Source organism: Bos grunniens, chromosome 28 (genome assembly GCF_055505025.1).
Source record: "Bos grunniens cultivar Pamir isolate PY7600 chromosome 28, Bosgru_T2T1.0, whole genome shotgun sequence".
Lineage (NCBI taxonomy): Eukaryota > Metazoa > Chordata > Mammalia > Artiodactyla > Bovidae > Bos > Bos grunniens.
Window position 1 is genome coordinate 29,515,146 of NC_141192.1, and position 21,536 is coordinate 29,536,681.

Sequence of the window (21,536 nt, forward strand, 5' to 3'; positions counted from 1 at the left end):
CATACTATTTGATTAAATTCAGCACCATAATCAATAGGGGGTTCTGGTATCTTATTAATTACATTCTATGGAAACTGTATGGACTCATCATTTAATTAGATTTCTCACTTAGTACTTATCTGAGTATAGGAAATGTCATCATAGTTTTTTTACACATGGTAATGAAATCACTGGTACATTACCAAGATTAAATCATGAAAGAGTATCTATCCTTCTGTTCTCCTTTCTGCTAAAATTACCCAAGCTTTTTACAGTACCCTACCTGTGATGGGCGGGACATGAAGAATTTCAAAGCTTTCCACGACACTTACCAATCTCCATGTCAGAAAAAAATTAGTATTTCCAGTCTGTTAATCATTACGGCACTTTAGAACCTAATAGCTAATTCTTAGAACAACATCTATCTTTATTTTGTATTCAATATGTACAGTGAATGTGCTCAGTGTTCCACTTACACGATCTTATTTAATATTCAGAGAAACACATTGAGGTTTCTGTCCATTATACAGATGGAGAAAGTGAGGCACAGGTCACACAGATGGTAAGGCTGGAGCTAGGACTGAAATCCAGATCTGACTCATACTGAGACCCATCAAGTCTAATCCACTTATTTCACAGATGCAGAAACCACAAGCCCAGAGGGGTAATCTGTCTTTCCAAAGGGCACACGGCTGGATAGTGGCAGACGAAACTAGGATTCAGGTTTCTACCTGTTACCTTTATTGCCAGGAGCCATCACTATAGGCCTGAGCTACTCGGCTTTGATCTTGTTTCGTTCCTGTTGTGGCACAGAGCAGCCAGGCTCAGACATGTAAGCAATATCCATTAGCACTGCTGTCTGTGACGTGTAGAGCAATCACATTTTTAATGGACTCTGTCTGAGTCCTTCCTTGTCTACATAGCTGTTAAAGAGGTCTGGAGTTAATTTATTGCTCACTTAGAGTCAGCATTTGGCACGGTTCCTCCAGGCGTAGAGCTGGATGTCTGTGGATTTTGCATTCTCCTATATCCCTGGAAACCTGTCCTAGAGAAAGTCATACCATAGCACCGTGTTCCAGGACTGAGAACCCTGACTGCTTCACAAAGGGCCTTCGACTCTGAACAGCACAGATCCGCCCAGGTCTTTTCCTTGCTTTAAATACTCAGATGAAATTTCGATCACGAAAGAGTGTTAAATTTTATCATTTGTCTTATCTGCATCTATTAGATATGGTTTGGTATTCTACTAATGTAGGTTACATTGTTGAGTTTTTAAATAGTAAACCAACCTTGCATTCCTGATCATTTGGTCTTGATGTATCATCCTTTGGTAAGCTGCTGGATTTGCTAATACTTTGTTCAGGATATATGGGTCTACGCTTAAGACATCCTTTTCACGTTTTGTCATATTATGCTGGCCTGACCTTGGTCCAAGTGGTGGTCACACAGGTATTTACATACATTAAAATTCATTGAACTTAGGATGTTAAGACTTCCTGCTGTGTGTAAATCGTACTTCATTTAAGTACAATTTTTTAAAATTGTTAAGATGGCTTACCTTGTCCTCAAGCCATGCTGATGAGAATGGCCTTCAAGGCTTCTGACCGCTTGGACAGGCAGGTAACCTTTGTTGCCCCACCTTGCCCCACAGCCGCATAAGACTACGCTTAGTTACTCTAAACTATCATATTCCTTAACGCTGTCAGAACTTTGCTAACGTTCTTTCCTAAGCACAGAAGGACTCCTCCAGACTGTTCTTTCTCTACCTGGGAGAATTCCTTTCATCTTCCAATGCTTAACACAAATGCCATTCCTTGTAGGACACGTGCTGGAAAATTCTGACCCCTCCACGGTCACTGAAAGATGAGTTGATCCCTTCTCTGTGCTGCTATTGTGCTAGGCACACATTGTTCTAACACACAAAACCAATCCTGTGTGCGAGTGTTTGTCTCCTCCGTTAGGCTAAGTGCTTTTCTGAGTCTCTTTCTCATCTTTGGGTACCTAGGGCCTAACAGTCAACAGGAATACTTGCCAAACGCTGAAAGAATGAATGCTTCCTTCAATACAAAGTTGGGGGAAGGCAAAAATAGAACATGGTAAAGTTGTTACCATTTTACAAAACCAATAATCGAATGAATGTATGTCCCCTCCAAAACAATTTTGGGAGAGGGGGGAAAGATCTGGTATAATTATGTCAATGTTTTGTTACATTAAAAATTAATTCAATGGAACTTCCCTGGTAGTCAGTATATAAGACTCCCTTCTTCCACTGAAGGGGGCCAGGGTTCAGTTCGTGGCAGGGATCCCTGGTTGGGAAGCTAAGATCTCAAATGCCATGCAGCATGGTCCCCCCAAAGATTTAACTCAAAACTTGGAGGCTTAAAACAACTGTCTCACTTATTTGCTCCCAGTGCTGTAGCTTAGGCAGGGCTCTGTGGAGACCCCTGCATGTTTGTGGGGGGGGTGTTCAGCTGGTGATGGAGAATCCACTTCCAAGATGGCTTCATCCACCTGGCTGGCAATATGCTGCTGGCTGTCAGCTGAGAGCTTAGCTGACGCTGTGTTCTAGGGCCTAGCTGTTTATCCATGGGAACTCTCCACATGGCTAGGTTAGGCTTCTTTTAAGAATGACAGTCCCAGTGTAGTCCAACTTCATACATTGTAAGTATTTTCCTTCTAAGTACACAGGCAGAAGCTGCCAAGGTTTTTTAAGACTTGGGCCCAGAACAGGTACAGCTTCTCTTCAACCACATTGTATGAGCTAATACAGGTCACAAGGCCAGCCTCTTCCAGGAGGGACCTCCCCCCGACAGAGACGTGTGGTTCATTGGGGACCACCATATGAATGTGCTACCACCATGAAGATGTTACCACATTAATTTTAAAAATGAAGTCACTTTTATTATAAATTCCTACTCTTTCCTGTTGGTTGATCTTGAGTTTTTTGTTGTTGTTGTTTTTTAATTTAGAAGTTTGTATCTATACAACCTTTTAATCCAGTTATGCTTCAGTTCAATTCAGTTGCTCAGTTGTGTCTGACTCTTTGCGACCCCATGAATCGCAGCATGCCAGGCCTCCCTGTCTATCACCAACTCCCGGAGTTCACTCAAAATCATGTCCATAGAGTCAGTGATGCCATCCAGCCATCTCATCCTCTGTCGTTCCCTTCTCCTCCTGCCCTCAATCCCTCCGAGCATCAGGGTCTTTCCTGATGAGTCAACTCTTCGCATGAGATGGCCAAAGTATTGGAGTTTCAACCTCAGCATCAGTCCTTCCAATGAACACCCAGGACTGGTCTCCTTTAGGATGGACTAGTTGGATCTCCTTGTAGTCCAAGGGACTCTCAAGAGTCTTCTCCAGCACCACAGTTCAAAAGCATCAATTCTTCAGTGCTCAGCTTTCTTCACAGTCCAACTCTCACAACCATAGCCTTGACTAGACGGACCTTTGTTGGCAAAGTAATGTCTCTTCAACCTAGATAGAATATGCTATCTAGGTTGGTCATAACTTTCCTTCCAAGGAGTAAGCGTCTTTTAATTTCATGGCTGCAGTCACCATCTGCAGTGATTTTCGAGCCCCAAAAAATAAAGTCTGCCACTGTTTCCCCATCTATTTCCCATGAAGTGATGGGACGAGATGCCATGATCTTGGTTTTCTGAATGTTGAGCTTTAAGCCAGCTTTTTCACTCTCCTCTTTCACTTTCATCAAGAGGCTTTTCAGTTCCTCTTCACTTTCTGCCATAAGGGTGGTGTCATCTGCATATCTGAGGTTATTGATATTTCTCCCAGAAATCTTGATTCCAGTTTGTGCTTCTTCCAGCCCAGCATTTCTCATGATGTACTCTGCATATAAGTTAAATAGGCAGGGTGACAATATACAGCCTTGACATACTTCTTTTCCTATTTGGAGCCAGTCAGTTATGCTTACTCATCAAATAAAAAGAAAAAAATTTAGCTCCTCTGACCTATGCAATATCAAGTTCCTAAACTCTTTAAAACTAAAACCTGTTGGGTTTCTTTTGCAAGAGACTAGCTCAGAAACTTTGATTTCTGAAGGAAATCAGAGTTTAACAATTGTATACTGGACAAATCTTCAGAAAATTTACAGTCATATCAGTGTTCTAACACATGGTGCTTAAAACTCAAATGTTTGCGGCTTCAACTTGATGCTTATAAAAATGGTATCAAGTCAAGTTCCCTGTGATTTCTTCATTTAGAGGTGCTTGACTTTTCCACCTCCCTAAATTCGGCATTAGCCTTCTTGTGCTTTTAACCACATGTTCTGAGGACCCAATTACTGACTTTATAATCTGATTAATGGTGGGGTCTGTGTCTGTCCTGGCAGAGAAAATACACTCACAAGTGATGTCTGCTCACAGGAAGTCCTTCCCCTTTGCAGCAGTATTATATAGTGGTTATGAATTTGGATTTGAATTTAGACTTAGAATTTTAATCCTTGAACTCCCCGTTCTAAGGATATGATCTTACACAAATGATTTAACTCTCTATTCCTCGGCTTTCCCATTTGTACCATGGAGAGGACAACAGTACCTCACAGGGCTACCACGAAGAAGACATGATAAAGCTTGAAAAAGCACAGAACAGAGCGTGTCAGGCATGGAGTGAACATTCAGCACATGTTGTAATTGTTGTTGTCATTATTACCAGTGGGAAAGTTGTTAAGAATACTCTTTGAGGTTTCCAGAAATAGATTACAAAGTGTGTGATTATTCTAAAACCTTGGGTTCCCTCCCCACACCACGCTACATGTTCTGTAGACCTGCTTTTTTAGTATTCTTACTATTAATTAGCCTTTGATTCAGGTTAGTTTTTAGGATGGGAGAAAGAGGGAATGTGAGTTGACTCCTAAGGCTTAGTGGTGCTTACACCACTGCACCTAATTCTTTGGGAACACTTGTAGTCACTCCGAAGAGGATTATCAGCCTATTAACAGATGAGGTCCAACTGAAAATTTGTAGACTCCCACGACAGTTATTTCAGTGTGTTAACTGATCAAAATTAATGGCTAAAAATGGCTACGAATTTAATAACATGTTTAAACAAAAAGTTTAACTCGTCAACTATGATAGTACATATTAATTTTCAAAACAGTCACATTCCTTTGCAAACAACCAACAGGCTCAGTGTATACATGGGTTTCTGTTTTCTTTGCAATCAAACACTGGACCCTTTTGAGTATCTGTCACTAACAAGTTATAGATAACAAATTTAGATGGAGAGAATGCTTACTAACACTAGGTCAGCTGCCACCAAGCTACATTAACTAATTACAGTGTTTTATAATCAGCATTGCTGGTATATACCAAACTGGCATTTTAAATGAATGCATTTGTGCTGTGTAATGATAGTTGGCAATTATCTGTGGTTTGGAGTAACCCAGGACAGTTACTCCTTGAATAATTGACCACAATGACCCACATGTCTACCCAATCAGGAAGAAGCCTCCGTGCTGTTTGGAATGACTGACCCATGCAGTACACTGTTGTGGTTTTATTAACTGTGATGTTCACAAGTGTGTTCAAGAACATTGTGGTTGTTGATAGTATTCTAGGACCACAAAGAAGAGATCCTGGTTAAATAAGCACAGGCAGCTCAACAGAGAGTATTTCCCTCTGAGGAAGGCACAGCTAACTTTCACCTATAAACGCCCTGGGAAGTCTTGCAATAAGAAAAATAACTTCCCTTAGGAAGAAGATAAAATATAAAGTAGTTCTCCAACTTACTTTAACATTTATAAAGAAAGGACTATTTCCCTTTTTAACAGAGTTTCGTTCAGGGTTGGTCCAACAGAATAAACTCTGGAAAATGCTACTTGACTAATTCATTTTTATCTCCTTCTGATTATTTGTAAATTCACAACTGGATAATTCCAAAAATGCTTGTCAGTTTTCCTTCAATTTAGTTTTGCTCCCCTCTCCTCACCCTTTCTGATCCACTAAATTGCCAGATTTAGCAAATGAAAATACAGGATACCCAGCTACATGTGAATTTCAGACAATAAATACTTTTAAAATATGCCCTAAATTGCATGGGACAGGTGAATGTAACTGAGTGTCCTATATTTTATCTAGCAACCCTGACCCCCAAGCCAAATGAGAGCCATCAGTAACTAATGAAACTGTCAGCTTAATTTAGTAATAAGTAAATGGAAAGAATTCATTCAATGTTTGTTGAATATTTTTTTTTAATCTTTCAAAATAAGAGAAGTGTAAACTGGTTTTCAAGGTCACTAGGTCTTCGGTCTTTTTGTAATAATTTCAACATGCAAAGTGTATTCACTCTGGACTGCCATGAACTTTGGTACTCCAGGCTGAGGCTTTCAATTCAGAGATAAGGAAACTGGGCCCTGGGAGAAGTGACTTGACTTGCCCAAGGAAATTCTCCCATAGAGTTGTTAACAGCCAGTCTTGAGACCTCAATTCCTAACTCTCAACCCAGGGGTCTGAATTCCCAACCAAGTTGTCTTCTCTGTTGAACACTCTAGTTGATAAGACCAGGAAATACCAATTCCAAAAATAAAGAAAGGCGATGAACAGGTAATAAGTGTTGTAAATAACAGAGTTAGCTAAGTTTATAATTTTTAACTGATAAAGTCAAAATAAAACTGAATACATCAAAATACATTTAAAGCTTAAATTATATTGAACATAAATTTTTACCATTCAGAAGGCACTCGAGTATCTCTCAATATCTCAGCCCTCCATTTTTTGTATAATATGCAAGAGTCCAAATATAAAGAAAATTTTCAGGCATCTTTCAGGTGCCTGTGTGTTTCTATTTGTAAACTATCGTTCAGGGTATATATGCTTTTTTCCCATCCATTTGCCACCTAAAATGTATTACTAGGGAGAAACATCAAACCTAGCAAAAATCAAACAATACAAACCTCTTGTTAATAACAGCAACAGTTGTGATGAATTCATTTCCACAGAAAGCAGAAGAACTATTTCCATGCCCAGATGGTATATCATCTTTACTGTTAAAAAGAAGTATTACTTGGACTGAGGTAGTAAAACATGCTGCACCATGCCCAACCCATAGTGGTTGCTACCTAAATATTAACTAGAATCATTACAGATTAAAAAGTCAGGTGGTCATCCCTAGACAATGTCATACTGAGTGAGCTAAGTCAGACAGAAAAGGAGAAATATCATATGACATCCCTTCTATGTGGAATCTAAAAAGAAATGATACAAATAAACGTATAAAACAGAAAGAGACTCACAGACTTAGAAAATGAACTTAACGGTTGCTGGGGGAAGGGATAGTTAGGGACTTTGGGAAGGTCATGTACACACTGCTATATTTACAATGGATAACAAACGAAGACCTACTATATTAGCACATGGAACTCTGCTCAATGTTATGTGCCAGCCTGAATGGGAAGGGGGTTTGGAGAGAATGGATACATATACATGTATGGCTGAGTCCCTTGGCTGTTTGCCTGAAAATGGCGCAATATTGTTAATTGGCTATGCCCCAATACAAAATGCTTTGGTGTTAAAAAAAAAAGGGGGGGGGGAAGCCATGTGGTCATGGATTCAACTAGAATTTAGCCTACTAAGGGAAGTCAGAAAAAAAAAAGACAAATATCATACGGTATCACTTATATGTGGAACCTAAAATATGACACAAATGAATCTATTAAACAGAAATAGAACCAGGGACACACAGAACAGACTAAGGGTTGCCAAGGGGGAGAGAGGTGGGAGAGTGATGGAATAGGAGGCTGGGGTTAGCAGATGCAAACTATTACATATAGAATGGATAACAACAAGGTCCTACTGAGTAGCACAGGGAACGATATTCAATATCGTGTGATAAACCATAATGGAAGAGAATGAAAAAGAATGTAAATGTATATACATGTATAATTGCCTTACTTTGCTGTACAGCATTAATTGACATCATAATTCAACTATATTCCATTAAAAAATAAATTTAAGGAAATGATTATCAATATCTCAGAAAACAAGCCAGGTGGTTATCACAGTACTTATGACTATTATTCATCCACACTAGTACCTTACATATTATACTTTACTCTTTACAAAACAGTTGTATGGTCTCAAAGTGCCCTTTTGTGAATGATCAATGTAATGTGGGCAGTGGTTACTGTGGAATAAATAAAGCCATGAAGGATAATTTTCCCTTAAAACTGAGGTTTAGTCTTAAGTCACATACATGCTTTGTAGATAGGACTAACTAGAAGAAACTATAACTAAGGAACCTTGTGAAAGTTTTATCATTCACCTTTGTTATAAACCATTTACTATGGGCTTTCTCACCCACAGTGCTGTTCAAGGACTGTGGGAACAGAGACACTGCACTTTCACCAAAACTCCAGGCTCCTTTAAAGTTGATCTGGTGAAAGGAAGTGAGATTTTTGTCTCTGACCCCAGGAGTTATCAGCTCATATTTACAAGCTAAGGAACTGGTCTCCTTCATTGTTGATCCTGAACATCTTTAACTGCTTATATCACTCACATGTGGTGCAGTTAACTACTTGTTCATAAAGGCGAGTTTACCAAGTAGTAAATCATAGGTCCCGTTAAATATTATGATGAATATACATATTGACCGAGCTAAGGAGACACTGCAGTTGTGTGCATGGAGACACGTTCTTGACTTCAAAGGAAGGAGTCAGGTCCTCGGTGCTTTTAGATAAGGAACCATTATGAAAGTAGAGTACTGACAAAAAGAAAAAGCCTCACAATTCACCTCTATTTCTGGGGATTGACTGGTAGGTCTCCTTCCAGGTCATTGGTGTTTCTAAAACAAACAACAACAACAAAAAACTGTATTCCTTTTAAAGTAGAGTAAATCCATAATTTACATGGAGAAGGAAATAGCAACCCACTCCAGCATTCTTGCCTGGAGAATCCCATGGACAAGAAGAGCCTGGCAGGCTACAGTCCATGCATGGGGTGGCAAGAGTTGGACATGACTCAGCAACTAAACCACCACCACCACCCATAATTTAAGTGTTCAGTTGTTCAGTCGTGTCTGACTCTTTGAGATCCCGTGAATTGCAGCACGCCAGGCCTCCCTGTCCATCACCAACTCCCGGAGCTCACTCAGACTCACATCCATTGAGTCAGTGATGCTATCCAGCCATCTCATCCTCTGTCATCCCCTTCTCGTCCTGCCCCCAATCCCTCCCAGCATCAGGGTCTTTACCAGTGAGTCAACTCTTTGCATGAGGTGGCCAAAATACTGAAGTTTCAGCTTCAGCATCAGTCCTTCCAATGAACACCCAGGATTGATCTCCTTTAGGATGGACTGGTTGGATCTCCGTGCAGTCTAAGGGACTCTCAAGAGTCTTTTCCAACACCACAGTTCAAAAGCATCAATTCTTCAGCACTCAGCTTTCTTCACAGTCCAACTCTCACATCCATATATGACTACTGGAAAAACCATAGCCTTGACTAGACAGACCTTTGTTGGCAAAATAATATCTCTGCTTTTAAATATGCTATCTAGGTTGGTCATAACTTTCCTTCCAAGGAGTAAGCGTCTTTTAATTTCATGGCTGCAGTCACCATCTGCAGTGATTTTGGAGCCCAGAAAAATAAAGTCTGACACTGTTTCCACTGTTTCCCCATCTATTTCCCATGAAGTGATGGGACCAGATGCCATGATCTTAGTTTTCTGAATGTTGAGCTTTAAGCCAACTTTTTCACTCTCCACTTTCACTTTCATCAAGAGGCTTTTTAGTTCCTCTTCACTTTCTGCCATAAGGGTGGTGTCATCTGCATATCTGAGGTTATTGATATTGATTCCAGCTTGTGTACTTATACACTAAATTTCAAAGTATTTACTTTCATGTGGTCAGAAGGTCAGGATTAGCATTCTGGGTTAGAATTCAGGTTCCTCATCTGCTAACAGAGAGCAAGTCACCTTCTAATAAACTTCACTTGTTTCCCTCATAGCTTATTTGGTAAAGAATCTGCCTGCAATGCAGGAGCCCCTGGTTTGATCCCTGGTTTGGGAAGATCCCCTGGAGAAGGGAAAGGCTACCCACTCCAGTATTCTGGCCTGGAGAATTCCATGGACTGTATAGTCCTTGGGGTCACAAAGAGTTGGAAAGACTGAGCGACTTTCACTTTCACTTTTCCCACCTCTCATATTTGAGATAATAATTCTCATGGTGTCATGAAGATTAAATGACATGTATATTAGAGGTGCTCAGTAAGCAGAAAAATGTGACAGGAGCATAGGCAGAATCAGTTTTCTGAAATCGGTTTTGTGTGTGCGTGTGTAGTCCATGTATTTTTCTAGTTTCTGTATGTAGTTTAGCAGACTTCTATAGGTAGGATGGGGTGCGGAGGAAATGCAGCAATTACAAGTCACTGGCAAAGCAAAAAAAACTCAAATCTCAAAAACTTTCTGCCTTATGGAGAGAAGTCGGTGGAAGCTATTCTGTATAATACTTACAGTCAGCCTTGGGGGCTGAATGATGGGAATGATACAGTTCCTATATGACTGATCTTTGTACTCCCAAATGCAAGGCTGCCCTGTGCTGCATAGGATTTTTAAATGGCTTCAGGATGAGTCATTTTACACTTACCAGTGTGTAGAGAGTTTCACATTTTACAAGACATTTTCCACAGACGTTATTTCATTTAGTCTCAACAACTCTTTAGAAAGTTATTATTCTCATCTTCATTTTACACATGGAAATTTGAAATGCAATAGGGACTAACACAGAATTATAGGACCAGTTAGTGGGATGGGAAAAATACAATTCCATGTCCTACTCTTTCCCTGCTCTACACTCCCCTTAATGTGTTTTGGTTTGAGGTTTTTGTTTTTCTTTTTTTTTTAACTCATGTCATGAAGAGAAACAGTTTTGTATTTTTGGCATGACACAGTTGGTCAGGCAAGATAGCCTTAAAAATGCCACAACATATAAATCTTGTCATTTACTTGTAATCAGGTAAAATTGAAGCCTGATACTAATACCTTTTGTAATATGAGGAACATAGCTTCTTTTAAACGAATGTCCATTTCACATGCAAATTTTTCCCCAATACAGATTTCCATTTTTTTTAATCAAAAATAATGTGCATTAGACTGTTTTTCTTCTTTCTAGAGATGTGATATACATGTTTCACAATTAGCAGCTCTGTACTAAACAAAGCCAGACAGAGGCCCATAAAAGCTGTCTGCTACCTCCTCTCACAGATGCTGAGCTAGACCGGTGAACAGTCATCTTGGTAAGAGAGACTGTGACAAGAAGATAAATGTAGCAACAATTGCGGAGCTCACAAAAATCACGTTTTCTACAAACCTGACCCACCAACAAAACCTAATGAAGGAATCCCCAGAGAAAGGATTTTATGCAAACCTGCACAAATACATTTAACATGCTCTAGGCAAAGAATACTTCTTTGTCTATTTCCAACGCAGGGCCTATATCCACTGTTGCCCAGTCACAAAAGGAACTCTAGTGCCAAAAAATTTCCACCTTCAGAGAACTGACAACTAAAAGCACACTGTATTTAAGGCTTCTATCTTTAAATGGGTAACAAAGGAAATGCCAAGACGGGATCCACTAGAAACCGCATCAAGGTCAACAGCGATAACCAGACTACAAACTCAAGACTGGGAGTTAATTTACACTTGTAGCTTTCAGGTAAAGAACATTTCCTTTAGTTGATTCCCACAGCCAAGACTAACTTGGATTTCTCTAGAAAATAGGAACTTTAAAGACCATAAGAGCAGGTATGATTCACAGCTGACATCAATTCCCAATTAGTCAAAACTTCATACAGCTGGCCTCCTGAGGCTAAAGGGTCTTCTCGTTACCCAACTGAAAGTGATTCGGGCAAAGCCTGCCTGTGGTACTGGGGAAAGGGGTTCCTGATGCAAGGTTATTCCATGTGGATATCAAAGCCAAGAGAAATGAGGAGGGGGCCCCGGATGGAATGCTGAACAGCGTCAGGTCCCAGAGCAGTCTGACATCTGGGAGAAACACCTACTCCGGCGGAAGTACTAGAGATCCAGAATACAAGTTTCAGGAGAAACAAAGGGTCTTCAGAGGGTCAGGTCATTTACTTCCCCACTAATAAAGAGCCCCAAACAGGGTCTGTCTTTCCTTTCTGCCACCATTCGCTGGAGAGGCACACAGCCTCCTGCCTGCTCCGTCGAGACTGACCCCACTGCCTGGAGGTGGGAGCCATAGCCGTGGTCGTTCCGGAAAGCCAGCGTGCAAGACAATTTGGATAAAGTCATCCCTAAGCCAATGCTTAAGTCCAGTGCCCACGGGCCTTACTTAGTTCTCTAGTCCAGATGCATTTTTTCAAAAGCCAGCATACCCCCTTTACTACATCTCCAGCCACCTGATCTGTAAAGTACCGCAAAGTTGTTGGCTGTTCCCCTGTTAACTCTGGGAATATGCGCCGGCAACTGTTTTTCATTATCTTTCTACCAAACACTTTTCTACCAAACTCCTTAAAATAGGTGCATGTCTTCAAACACTGGTAGTGCTTGTCCATGAAATTTGCTGCCTAACACCTGGAACTTGCCATCCAGGATGACATCCTTTAAACAGCCAAGTACAACACCCCATTCTGCATCCAAGGAGAAGGCGATGAATGGTCCGCACAAACCAAGCCTCGCTCAAGCTTCTTGCAGTCTTAGCTGCATCCCTGGCTCAGATCGCCGGAAGTGGCCTCTGCGCCTGCGTGGAGGCGGGGCCTGAACTAGTTCGGCAGTGGCCACGTGCCAGCCAGGTTCTGCGGGTCGGTTACCGACAGATGAGGAGCAGGTTTATTAAATAATAGAGAAAGACCCTCTCTAAAGGAGTTTTATGTAAGTACTTCAGAATACTTAATGTAAATACCTGAGAAGATTCTCTAAAACGAATGGCAGTAGAAATGTTGGATGCTAGTGGCTGGATTGAAAATGGTGTTATCTTGAAGGAGTATTTATTTTACAGTTTGAAAGTTCTGTGATCCCAGAATATACTTTTGGGGGAAAAAAAAAAACCTCTCAGAATTCAGTAGTTTAAAAAATCCAATTATAAAGTAGGCCAAAGAGATGAACAGATATTTCCGCAAAAAAGATATAATGGCACATGAGAGGAGGTTCAGTATCATTCAGTTCAGTCGCTCAGTCCTATCCTACTGTTTGCGATCCCATGGACTGCAGCACGCCAGGCCTCCCTGTCCATCACCAACTCCCGGAGCTTGCTCAAACTCATGTCCATCGAGTCCGTGATGCCATCCAACCATCTCATCCTCTATCATCCCCTCTCCTCCTGCCTTCAGTCTTTCCCAGCTTCAGGGTCTTTTTCAATGAGTCAGTTCTTCAGTATCATTAGTCATTAGGGAAATCCAGATTAAAACCACCATAATTTGTCCGGAAAAAGCTATTGAACAAATGAAATTTTTTTAAGAGTAATAATACCAAATACTGATGAGAACATGGAGGAAGTAGATTTCTTATACATTACTGCTGCTGCTGCTGCTAAGTCGCTTCAGTTGTGTCCGACTCTGTGCAACTCCACAGACGGCAGCCCACTAGGCTCCTTTGTCCCTGGGATTCTCCAGCCAAGAACACTGGAGTGGGTTGCCATTTCCTTCTCCAATGCATAAAAGTGAAAAGTGAAAGGGAAGTTGCTCAGTCGTTCCGACTCCTAGTGACCCCATGGACTGCAGCCTACCAGGCCCCTCCATCCATGGGATTTTCCAGGCAAGAGTACTGGAGTGGGGTGCCATTGCCTTCTCCCTCATATATTACCAGTGGGAACATAAAATGGTACAGGCACTCTGGAACACAGTTTGACAGTTTTTTAGCATATGACCCAGCAATGGCATTCTTGGGCATTCATCCCAAAGAAATAAAAACTTAAGTTCACACAAATACCTACAAAACCATGTTTATAGAAGCATTACTCTTATGGGCAAAACTGAAGCTACTCAAAAAGTCCTTCAACAGGAAAACAGATAACAAATTCTGGTATATCTAGCCAACAGAAATTTACTCAGCATTAAAATGAAGTACTGATATATGCTACACCCCGGATGAATCTCAAGAGCATTCTGCCTAGTAAAAAATAATTCAATCTCAAAACATTATCTACTGTATGCTTTCATTAATACAAGCCTCAAAATGACAAAATTCTATACATGGATAACAGATTAGTGGTTGGTGAAAGGATGCAAATACCAAGACTTAGCATGATGCTGTTCTATGATATGAAACATCTCTGTATCTTGACTGTGAGAATTTTTTTAATGCTGTGACTTTGGCAGATAATTACCATAAAAGGTAGTCAAAAGTTTTTATACCACTTTTGTGCAGTACAAACCTGAATGTTTAAAGACATAGTGTTCGTTTAATTATACTTAAGTACCAATTTTTACTGGAAAAGGTCAGTTTTCATTCCAATCCCAAAGAAAGGCAATGACAAAGAATGCTCAAACTACTGCACAATTGCACTCATCTCATAGGCTAGTAAAGTAATGCTCCAAATTCTCCAAGCCAGGCTTTAGCAGTACGTGAACCATGAACGTCCAGATGTTCAAGTTGGTTCTAGAAAAGGCAGAGGAACCAGAGATCAAATTGCCAACATGCGTTGGATTATCGAAAAAGCAAGAGTTCCAGAAAAACATCTATTTCTGCTTTATTGACCAAAGCCTTTGATTGTGTGGATCACCACCAACTGTGGAAAAGTCTGTGGAAAAGAGATGGGAATACCAGACCACCTAACCTGCCTGTTGGGAAATCTGTGTGCAGGTCAGGAAGCAACAGTTAGAACTGGACATGGAACAACAGACTAGTTCCAAATAGGGAAAGGAGTAGGTCAAGGCTATATATTGTCACCCTGCTTATTTAACTTATATGCAGAGTACATCATGAGAAATGCTGGGCTGGGTGAAGCACAGGCTGGAATCAAGAGGGTGGGAGAAATATCAATAACCTCAGATATGCAGATGACACCACCCTTATGGCAGAAAGTGAAGAGGAACTAAAAAGCCTCTTGATGAAAGTGAAAGAGGAGAGTGAAAAAGCTGGCTTAAGGCTCAACATTCAGAAAATGAAGATCATATCATCTGGTCCCATCACTTCATGGCAAATAGATGGGGAAACAATGGAAACAATAAAGAGACTTTATTTTGCGGGGGGCTCCAAAAGCACTGCAGATGGTGACTGCAGCCGTGAAATTTAAAGACGCTTACTCTTTGGAAGAAAAGTTATGACCAACCTAGACATCATATTCGGAGAAGGCAATGGCACCCCACTCCAGTACTCTTGCCTGGAAAATCCCATGGACAGAAGAGCCTGGTAGGCTGCAGTCCATGGGGTCGCTAAGAGTCGGACACGACTGAGTGACTTCACTTTCACTTTTTAGTTTCATGCCTTGGAGAAGGAAATGGCAACCACTCCAGTATTCTTGCCTATAGAATCCCAGGGACAGAGGAGCCTGATGGGCTGCCGTCTATGGGGTCACACCGAGTCGGACACGACTGAAGTGACTTAGCAGCAGCAGCAGCAGCAGACAGCATATTAAAAAGCAGAGACATTACTTTGCCAGCAAATGTCAATCTAGTCAAGGCTATGGTTTTTCCAGTAGTCATGTGAGAGTTGGATAAAGAAAGCTGAGTGCCGAAGAATTGATGCTTTTGACCTGTGGTGTTGGAGAAGACTCTTGAGAGTCCCTTGGACAGCAAGGAGATCCAACCAGTCCATCCTAAAGGAGATCAGTCCTGAATATTCATTGGAAGGACTGATGTTGAAGCTGAAACTCCAATATTTTGGCCACCTGATGCAAATAACTGACTCATTTGAAAAGACCCTGATGCATGGGATCACAAAGAGTTGCATACAACTGAGTGACTGAACTGACTGACTGACCTGCTGCTTAAAGATGGCGTTTAACTTTTTAATTCATAACTGAGGAAATGAAAGAAATTAAGAAAAAGCAGGATGTCAAAAGGCCAGTTAGTGATATAATAATGCCTTAGCATAATCTGACCGAGGTGCAAATGCAACTGTCAAAATTTCAGAAAACTACTTCTATGTGCCTCAGTTTCATCATCTTTAAAATGGTTATGTTAATAAGGGTATCTACCTCATCAACTAGTGTGAGGCTTAATTGAGAAAATGTGTTTGAAACCTGGCCTAGCCCATTGCCTGCCAGATGTAAAGGCCATAATACATGTTGATTCCTATTTCTTTTGAGTTTCTACACTATTTCTCATCTCCCATTGCAGTCTGATGAGAAATGGCTTGCACTAAAGAGGAGGGATTGCTAGGAGTGAGCAGGGTTAATTAAATTTTCCCAAGAAATATGTTACTGAAAAAAAAAGGTATATTGATTCAACCTTTCAAAATAGAGTCACTTTTATATAGACTAAGCAAAGTCTGTTTTGTGCCAAGTAAATGATCACCCCCTCATGTGTCTGTCTTGAGGTTCTTAGAGTAGACCCCCATAATCTGACTTTTCATTGTCCTCTCTTCTGGGTATTAAAGATTAGAGACTAATAATTCTATTTTCAAAGACACTTCAGTGAGGATGGCTTAAAAAAGAAGGTTGCCCTTAATACCTTTCCTTGTAAAAACATTGAATGTCACTATATTCTGGGGTCTCTGGGGAATTCAGAGAGCACCAGGCAAGACTTGGTCTCCAAAGGGAATATAAACAAATGGGGAAGAGTAGGAACATCCAGTGTAGTAAAACTCATCTGGGGAGCCTATGGTTTCTTGGAGGAAACTGAGGTAGGAGAAGTGTGTTTGCATTTATCATCTTTTTGATGTTCTGTTTCTTGAGGGACAACACAGAGACAGTCTTTGCAGTAGAATATGGGTCCTTCTTTCCCAGCTCTGCAAATCCATTACCTGAGAACTCCCTGAGGACTAAGGACACATCGTTGCCATCTTTGTATCCCCAGCCCTTAGGACACAGATAGCCTCTTCAATAAAGGTTTATCAAATGAATGAGGGCTTCCCAGGTGACACAGTGGTAAAGAACCCGCCTGCCAATGCAGGAGACACAGGAAACATAGGAAACGCAAGAGATTCAGGTTCGATCCCTGGATCAGGAAATTCCCCTGGAGTAGGAAATGGCAACCCACTCCAGTATTCTTGCCTGAAAAATTCCAAGGACAGAGGAGCCTAGCTGGCTACAGTCCATGGGGTAGCAAAGAGTCTGAGACGACTGAGCACATCACAGCACAAATGAATAAACCCTTTAACCTTAGCTGAACACATCAATACCTTTGCCCCTAATTGCGAGGATGGGAATGAGATGGTGTAAAACATATTAATTTTAATAGCTGGCTGAAAAGAAAGTGCCTTGGGGGCCAGCACCGGGTTGGTTGCGTTCATTGTCACCTTCTTAGAGCTTCACAGATTACCTGACATTCTGTAGGAAACAGACATCTTTTATGTGCATGCCTGAAAACTGCCTCTGGTCCGTCCTCAGAGCTCACAGCCTGGAAGAGTAAGGAGGAGTTCAGCAGGGTATCCAAGAATTCTGACAACCCACAAGCGGTCAGAAGTCAATTTCACTTCCTCACCCAGCCATTTATACAAGGTTGTAAATCTCCTCCTTACTCGGGTCGGGGGCAGCCGGTGCGTCCTTACGCCCCTTGCAGGGACCCCACGAGCCAAGTCACAGAGGAAGGTAACCCAGAGTCGAGCCGGGCAGCACGTGCAACGCCCAGGGGAGGAGGAGGCTGGGCTAACGCAGCTCTTAGTCAGCAGCTGGGCTCCGTTTTGAAACAAAAGCCAATGTCCTCCCTTGGAGTCCGCGGCCGGTCAGCTCCTGGGGGGAAGAGAGCCATGCTGCCCAGCCGGTTAGTGGCCCAACTTACTTTTCCAAAGCCTGGGACAAAGGGCCAGCAGTTGTATGCGAATGGGTGGGGTGCTGGGGACAGAGGACGTGGGGAGGGCGGGGGCGAGGGAGGCTACAGCTCGCCCTGCCCCTCCCTTCCCGGCCACTAGCATGCAGGGCTGGGGTCTCCCAGGCTCGGCACACGTTAGCCCCCTGCAGGCAGCCTCCGAGCCCGCCCCCACCCCACCCCCACCCCACCCCCAGGGTCTGCGTAAAAACTAAGGCACCTTTGCAACCCGCACCCTAGCGCACAGACACACCAGGCCCGGGTTTCATGAATGAAATCCAATCGTGCGGATATAAATAGCCGCGAAGGCTGCTAACGTCACAGAGCAAGCGGCGGTCGCCACCGCGGCGGAGCTGGGTGCCGAGCGCTCTCCATTCCGCCCGGCCGGCCAGCCTGGGAGCCGGGCGGGGGCGGGAGGAAAGGGGGAGGGCTGGGGGACGGAAAGGGGCGAGCCCCTCCGGCCCGGCACCGGGAAGAGCTGCCGCCGCGGCGCGGGGCGAGCCCAAGAGGCGAGGCAGAGCCATGCTGCCTTTGTGCAAAGTTGGGCGGCGGGCGGCGCGCCGCGCGCAGGGGCCCGGCACACCCGCGACCGCGCGCAGTCGTGGCTGCTGCTGAGTGGCGGGGACCACCCCCCACCCCAGCTCCCCCAGCCCTTGAAGGCGGAGAGAGCTCGCGTCTCGCTCGGCTTCAGGGTAGGTTCTGTGTCGTGAGTGCGCTATGCTGTGAAACTTCTCCGAGCAGCCGCCGCGGAGCCCCCCCCACCCCACCCCGCCCCGGCCCCGGCGGGTGGCCTATGGGGGCCCCGGGCCGCGCCACGCGGCCGGCCGCGTCCCGAGCAAGAGTCGTGGGACCGAGCTGCTCTGGGAGCCGCCCTCGCCTTCTCTGCGAGGCCGGGAACCCTCCCATCAGAGGCCAGCAGAAGAGATTCCTAGGAGCGCCTGCACAGCCGCACCCCTAACTTAGAGCTGAGAAAATGCACAACAGGGCACCCTTAGAAGGAGGGCTGCGCCAGGGAGGGGGTGGGGGACGCGCCGCGCCGACCACAAGGCTCTTTTCCTTGGAAGGTGGTGGGGAGCCAGAGGAACTGCACAGGGGGGGACACTAGCCCTTTTGGCGCTTGCACCCCAAGAGAGTTGACCGGTCAGCCCACAGTTTGGCGCTCCCCACCCCGGCCCGGTGTCTGTGGAGTCTGTTGTGAGTTGCTGTGACAACAGTAGGAGCTGCCATGAGGGGCTTGCAAAACACCTTACCTAGTCTCTGCGTGCTCAGGTTTTGGGGAGAAAAACAGGGTGGGGGTGGAAGGGTGGGGTGGGAGGAAGATGTGCAGACAAGGGAATCCAACCCCCTCTACAAAAAAAGAAGTGGAAGGAAGGCTCAACGATGTAAGAATGTATCATTTGATCCTGCTGTTAGTTCTGCCGTTGCTACCCTCAGCAGTATCAAACATCTCAACTGAGGAGCAATGTCAATATTTAGACTTGGACAAGCCAGAAAGTTAGAAGGGAGTGCCAAGCGCAGGGTTTTGACTTGGCTTTGCACGTCAGCACACAAGCTGTGCCTTTCTAGCTGACTGTACACATTTGCTGGGGGGTGGGGGGAATGCATGAAGATTAATATACACACAAAGGCGCTCAGACCTAGGAAGAGGAGAAGCTCTTTGACTTTGAACTCCCCCTCCCCAGCCTGTGCTGTTCCCGAAGCTTTGTTGAACCCCAGCCAGATGCTCAGCTAGAGGTTTCACTCGTTTGGGGCTCCCCCAGCACCCACGGGAGCAGTGCTGCGTATTTACACTGTACAGCATATCCCCTCTAAACTGCAAAAGTATGTTACCAGTAGTTTTCATCTCTGTATAACTGTGTTCTCACTATCAGCAGATATAAATAGCCAATAGGCTGTGTTTGATTTCAGCAAACAGCTAGGCTTTTTAACAAAACGCTGATAAGTTTGTTTTAAAACACTCTTCAGAAATTTGAAATTATATTTCATTTCTGGTAACTGTGGACGCCCGAGAGAGTCACTGTTTGCTGAAAGAGAAGCACAAGCTCTTCTCGATATAAATAATGTCTGCATACCATTCCACAGGTGGAGTAGGCAGCAAATTATTATTCAAGTAAGTTTTCTCTGAGATTCTTGGATCACATGTGGACTTGTTAGTGGGAAAGGAATTTAACTTGTTCTTCACAGTGTGGAAGACTTTGAAAAATCATTAGGAAGCAATGAAATCACAGTATTCTAAGCTTGCATATTGTTGTCCAACCAAATGTAGAAAGTAGTGTGACTTTAAGTACATAGGGTTGTGTGTGGTTACAGAGGTAGAAACAGAAACACGGGCAGTTTGATGTTGGGACAACAACATAGCTTATTAACTATACAAATGCAATCAAATAGAAAAAAAAAAAAAACCCAGAGTCATTTGGACTTTTACTTATGATAATACAGCCTAAAAATGCTATTTTGGAGGAATAGTAGATCCATTTCTTTTCCTTCTGTATTGTAAAATCCCTGTAAGGTTTTCCTTGTTTCTGTTCATGGTTTTGTGGCTAACTGCTTTTTTTTTTTTTTTTTGGTATCATTCCCAAATGCTCAGAAATATATTTTCAGAAATGCTACAAAAAGTTCACCTAGCTATTTCAGAATGTATATGGCCCCAAGAAATGCCATTTTAACACTGACACTTGGAAAAAATAAAGCAGGTTCTGCTCTTTGGTGGGTGGGGTGGAGAGGAAAACAATGCATGTTAAAAATGTCAGTGGCGCCCCATGTGCTCCAAGCAAGCAAGTATTACAGAGCAATACTTTATAAGGCACTTCTCTCTTTTGTGTAGGTAAGTCCAGCTGTGAGCAGGGTGTTCTGTTCTTCACTTCCAGCAAGCCAGGTCAGTGTCTGTGCAAACCCGTGACCATAGATTGCTGACATAGTCTATCTAATTCTGAGCATGCATTTCAGAACAACTTACTTGGTCATTTGTCTTAGAATGATTTGTCTTTGTCATTTTTTTTTTATTGACTCAGTTATGAATATCACAATTTCCATGATTATTAAAATTATTTTATTTACTCTGTGAGTAAAAATAGCACTAAAATGGGCCTTGAATCAGTTTGTTCTTTATAAGACTTTTCTCTTTCACGTTGGGGATCCAAGTCGTGCCAGGAATAGCTGAAGATACAGGGTATTTGCATGCTCAATCATTGCAATTTTACATCTGTCCTAATCTTAGCACTCTAGAGCAGAAAGAAAATTGATACAATAAATGACTGATATTTTTGAGCTTGAACCAAAATTCAGGTAATATGCTGCATTCCTTACACTTACGTTCTCATTCTGCAAAAAAAAAAAAAAAATTCCTGTGAGGTGTAACACTTCTCTTGGTCTCCAGAGGACAAGGTGAGGAATTGAAAGTTCAGAGAGGTCAGGTAATAGATTCAGTTCCTAGTAAATGGAAGAAATTATATTTTTTAAAGTTCTGTCTTAATCCAAAACCTAAATTCTCTAGTTGGAAAAATCTTGTCCAATAGAGAAACTGGGACCAAGGAAGTTTAAGTGAATTGCCTAAGATAACTTGGTAATTACAGCTTATGTAGTAAAATTCAATGACAGAGGTGTTACAAAAGAATAAATTCCATTCTCTTTAAGTAAAACAGCAAAATATTAAATATTCGTGTGTACTTTATGGCATGGCCCTGT

General features: G+C 42.7%; 1 protein-coding gene and 1 long non-coding RNA gene across 37 annotated transcripts in view; one reads left to right on the plus strand and one right to left on the minus strand.

The window, feature by feature from the left end:
* RHOBTB1 (Rho related BTB domain containing 1) overlaps positions 1 to 21,536 on the plus strand; it is a 141,888-nt gene that overhangs the window by 47,865 nt on the left and 72,487 nt on the right. For 8 of the 36 annotated variants that reach the window (XR_015156965.1, XM_086382332.1, XM_086382336.1 and 5 more), the window contains one exon: positions 20,677 to 20,727. The exons of 8 other annotated variants lie outside the window; for them this stretch is intronic. The gene's annotated coding sequence lies outside the window, so the exon portion shown is untranslated. Of the gene's footprint in view, positions 1 to 12,681; positions 12,817 to 17,660; positions 17,808 to 18,172; positions 18,545 to 19,803; positions 19,963 to 20,676; positions 20,728 to 21,536 lie in introns of those variants that run through there. 20 more of the 36 variants (XR_015156966.1, XM_086382351.1, XM_086382348.1 and 17 more) reach the window with 9 other exon arrangements.
* LOC147343069 (uncharacterized) lies at positions 17,259 to 18,047 on the minus strand. Its single transcript, XR_015156969.1, has 2 exons — positions 17,566 to 18,047; positions 17,259 to 17,444 (listed from the first exon to the last, which is right to left on the minus strand). It is a non-coding gene; the product is annotated as an uncharacterized LOC147343069 (long non-coding RNA).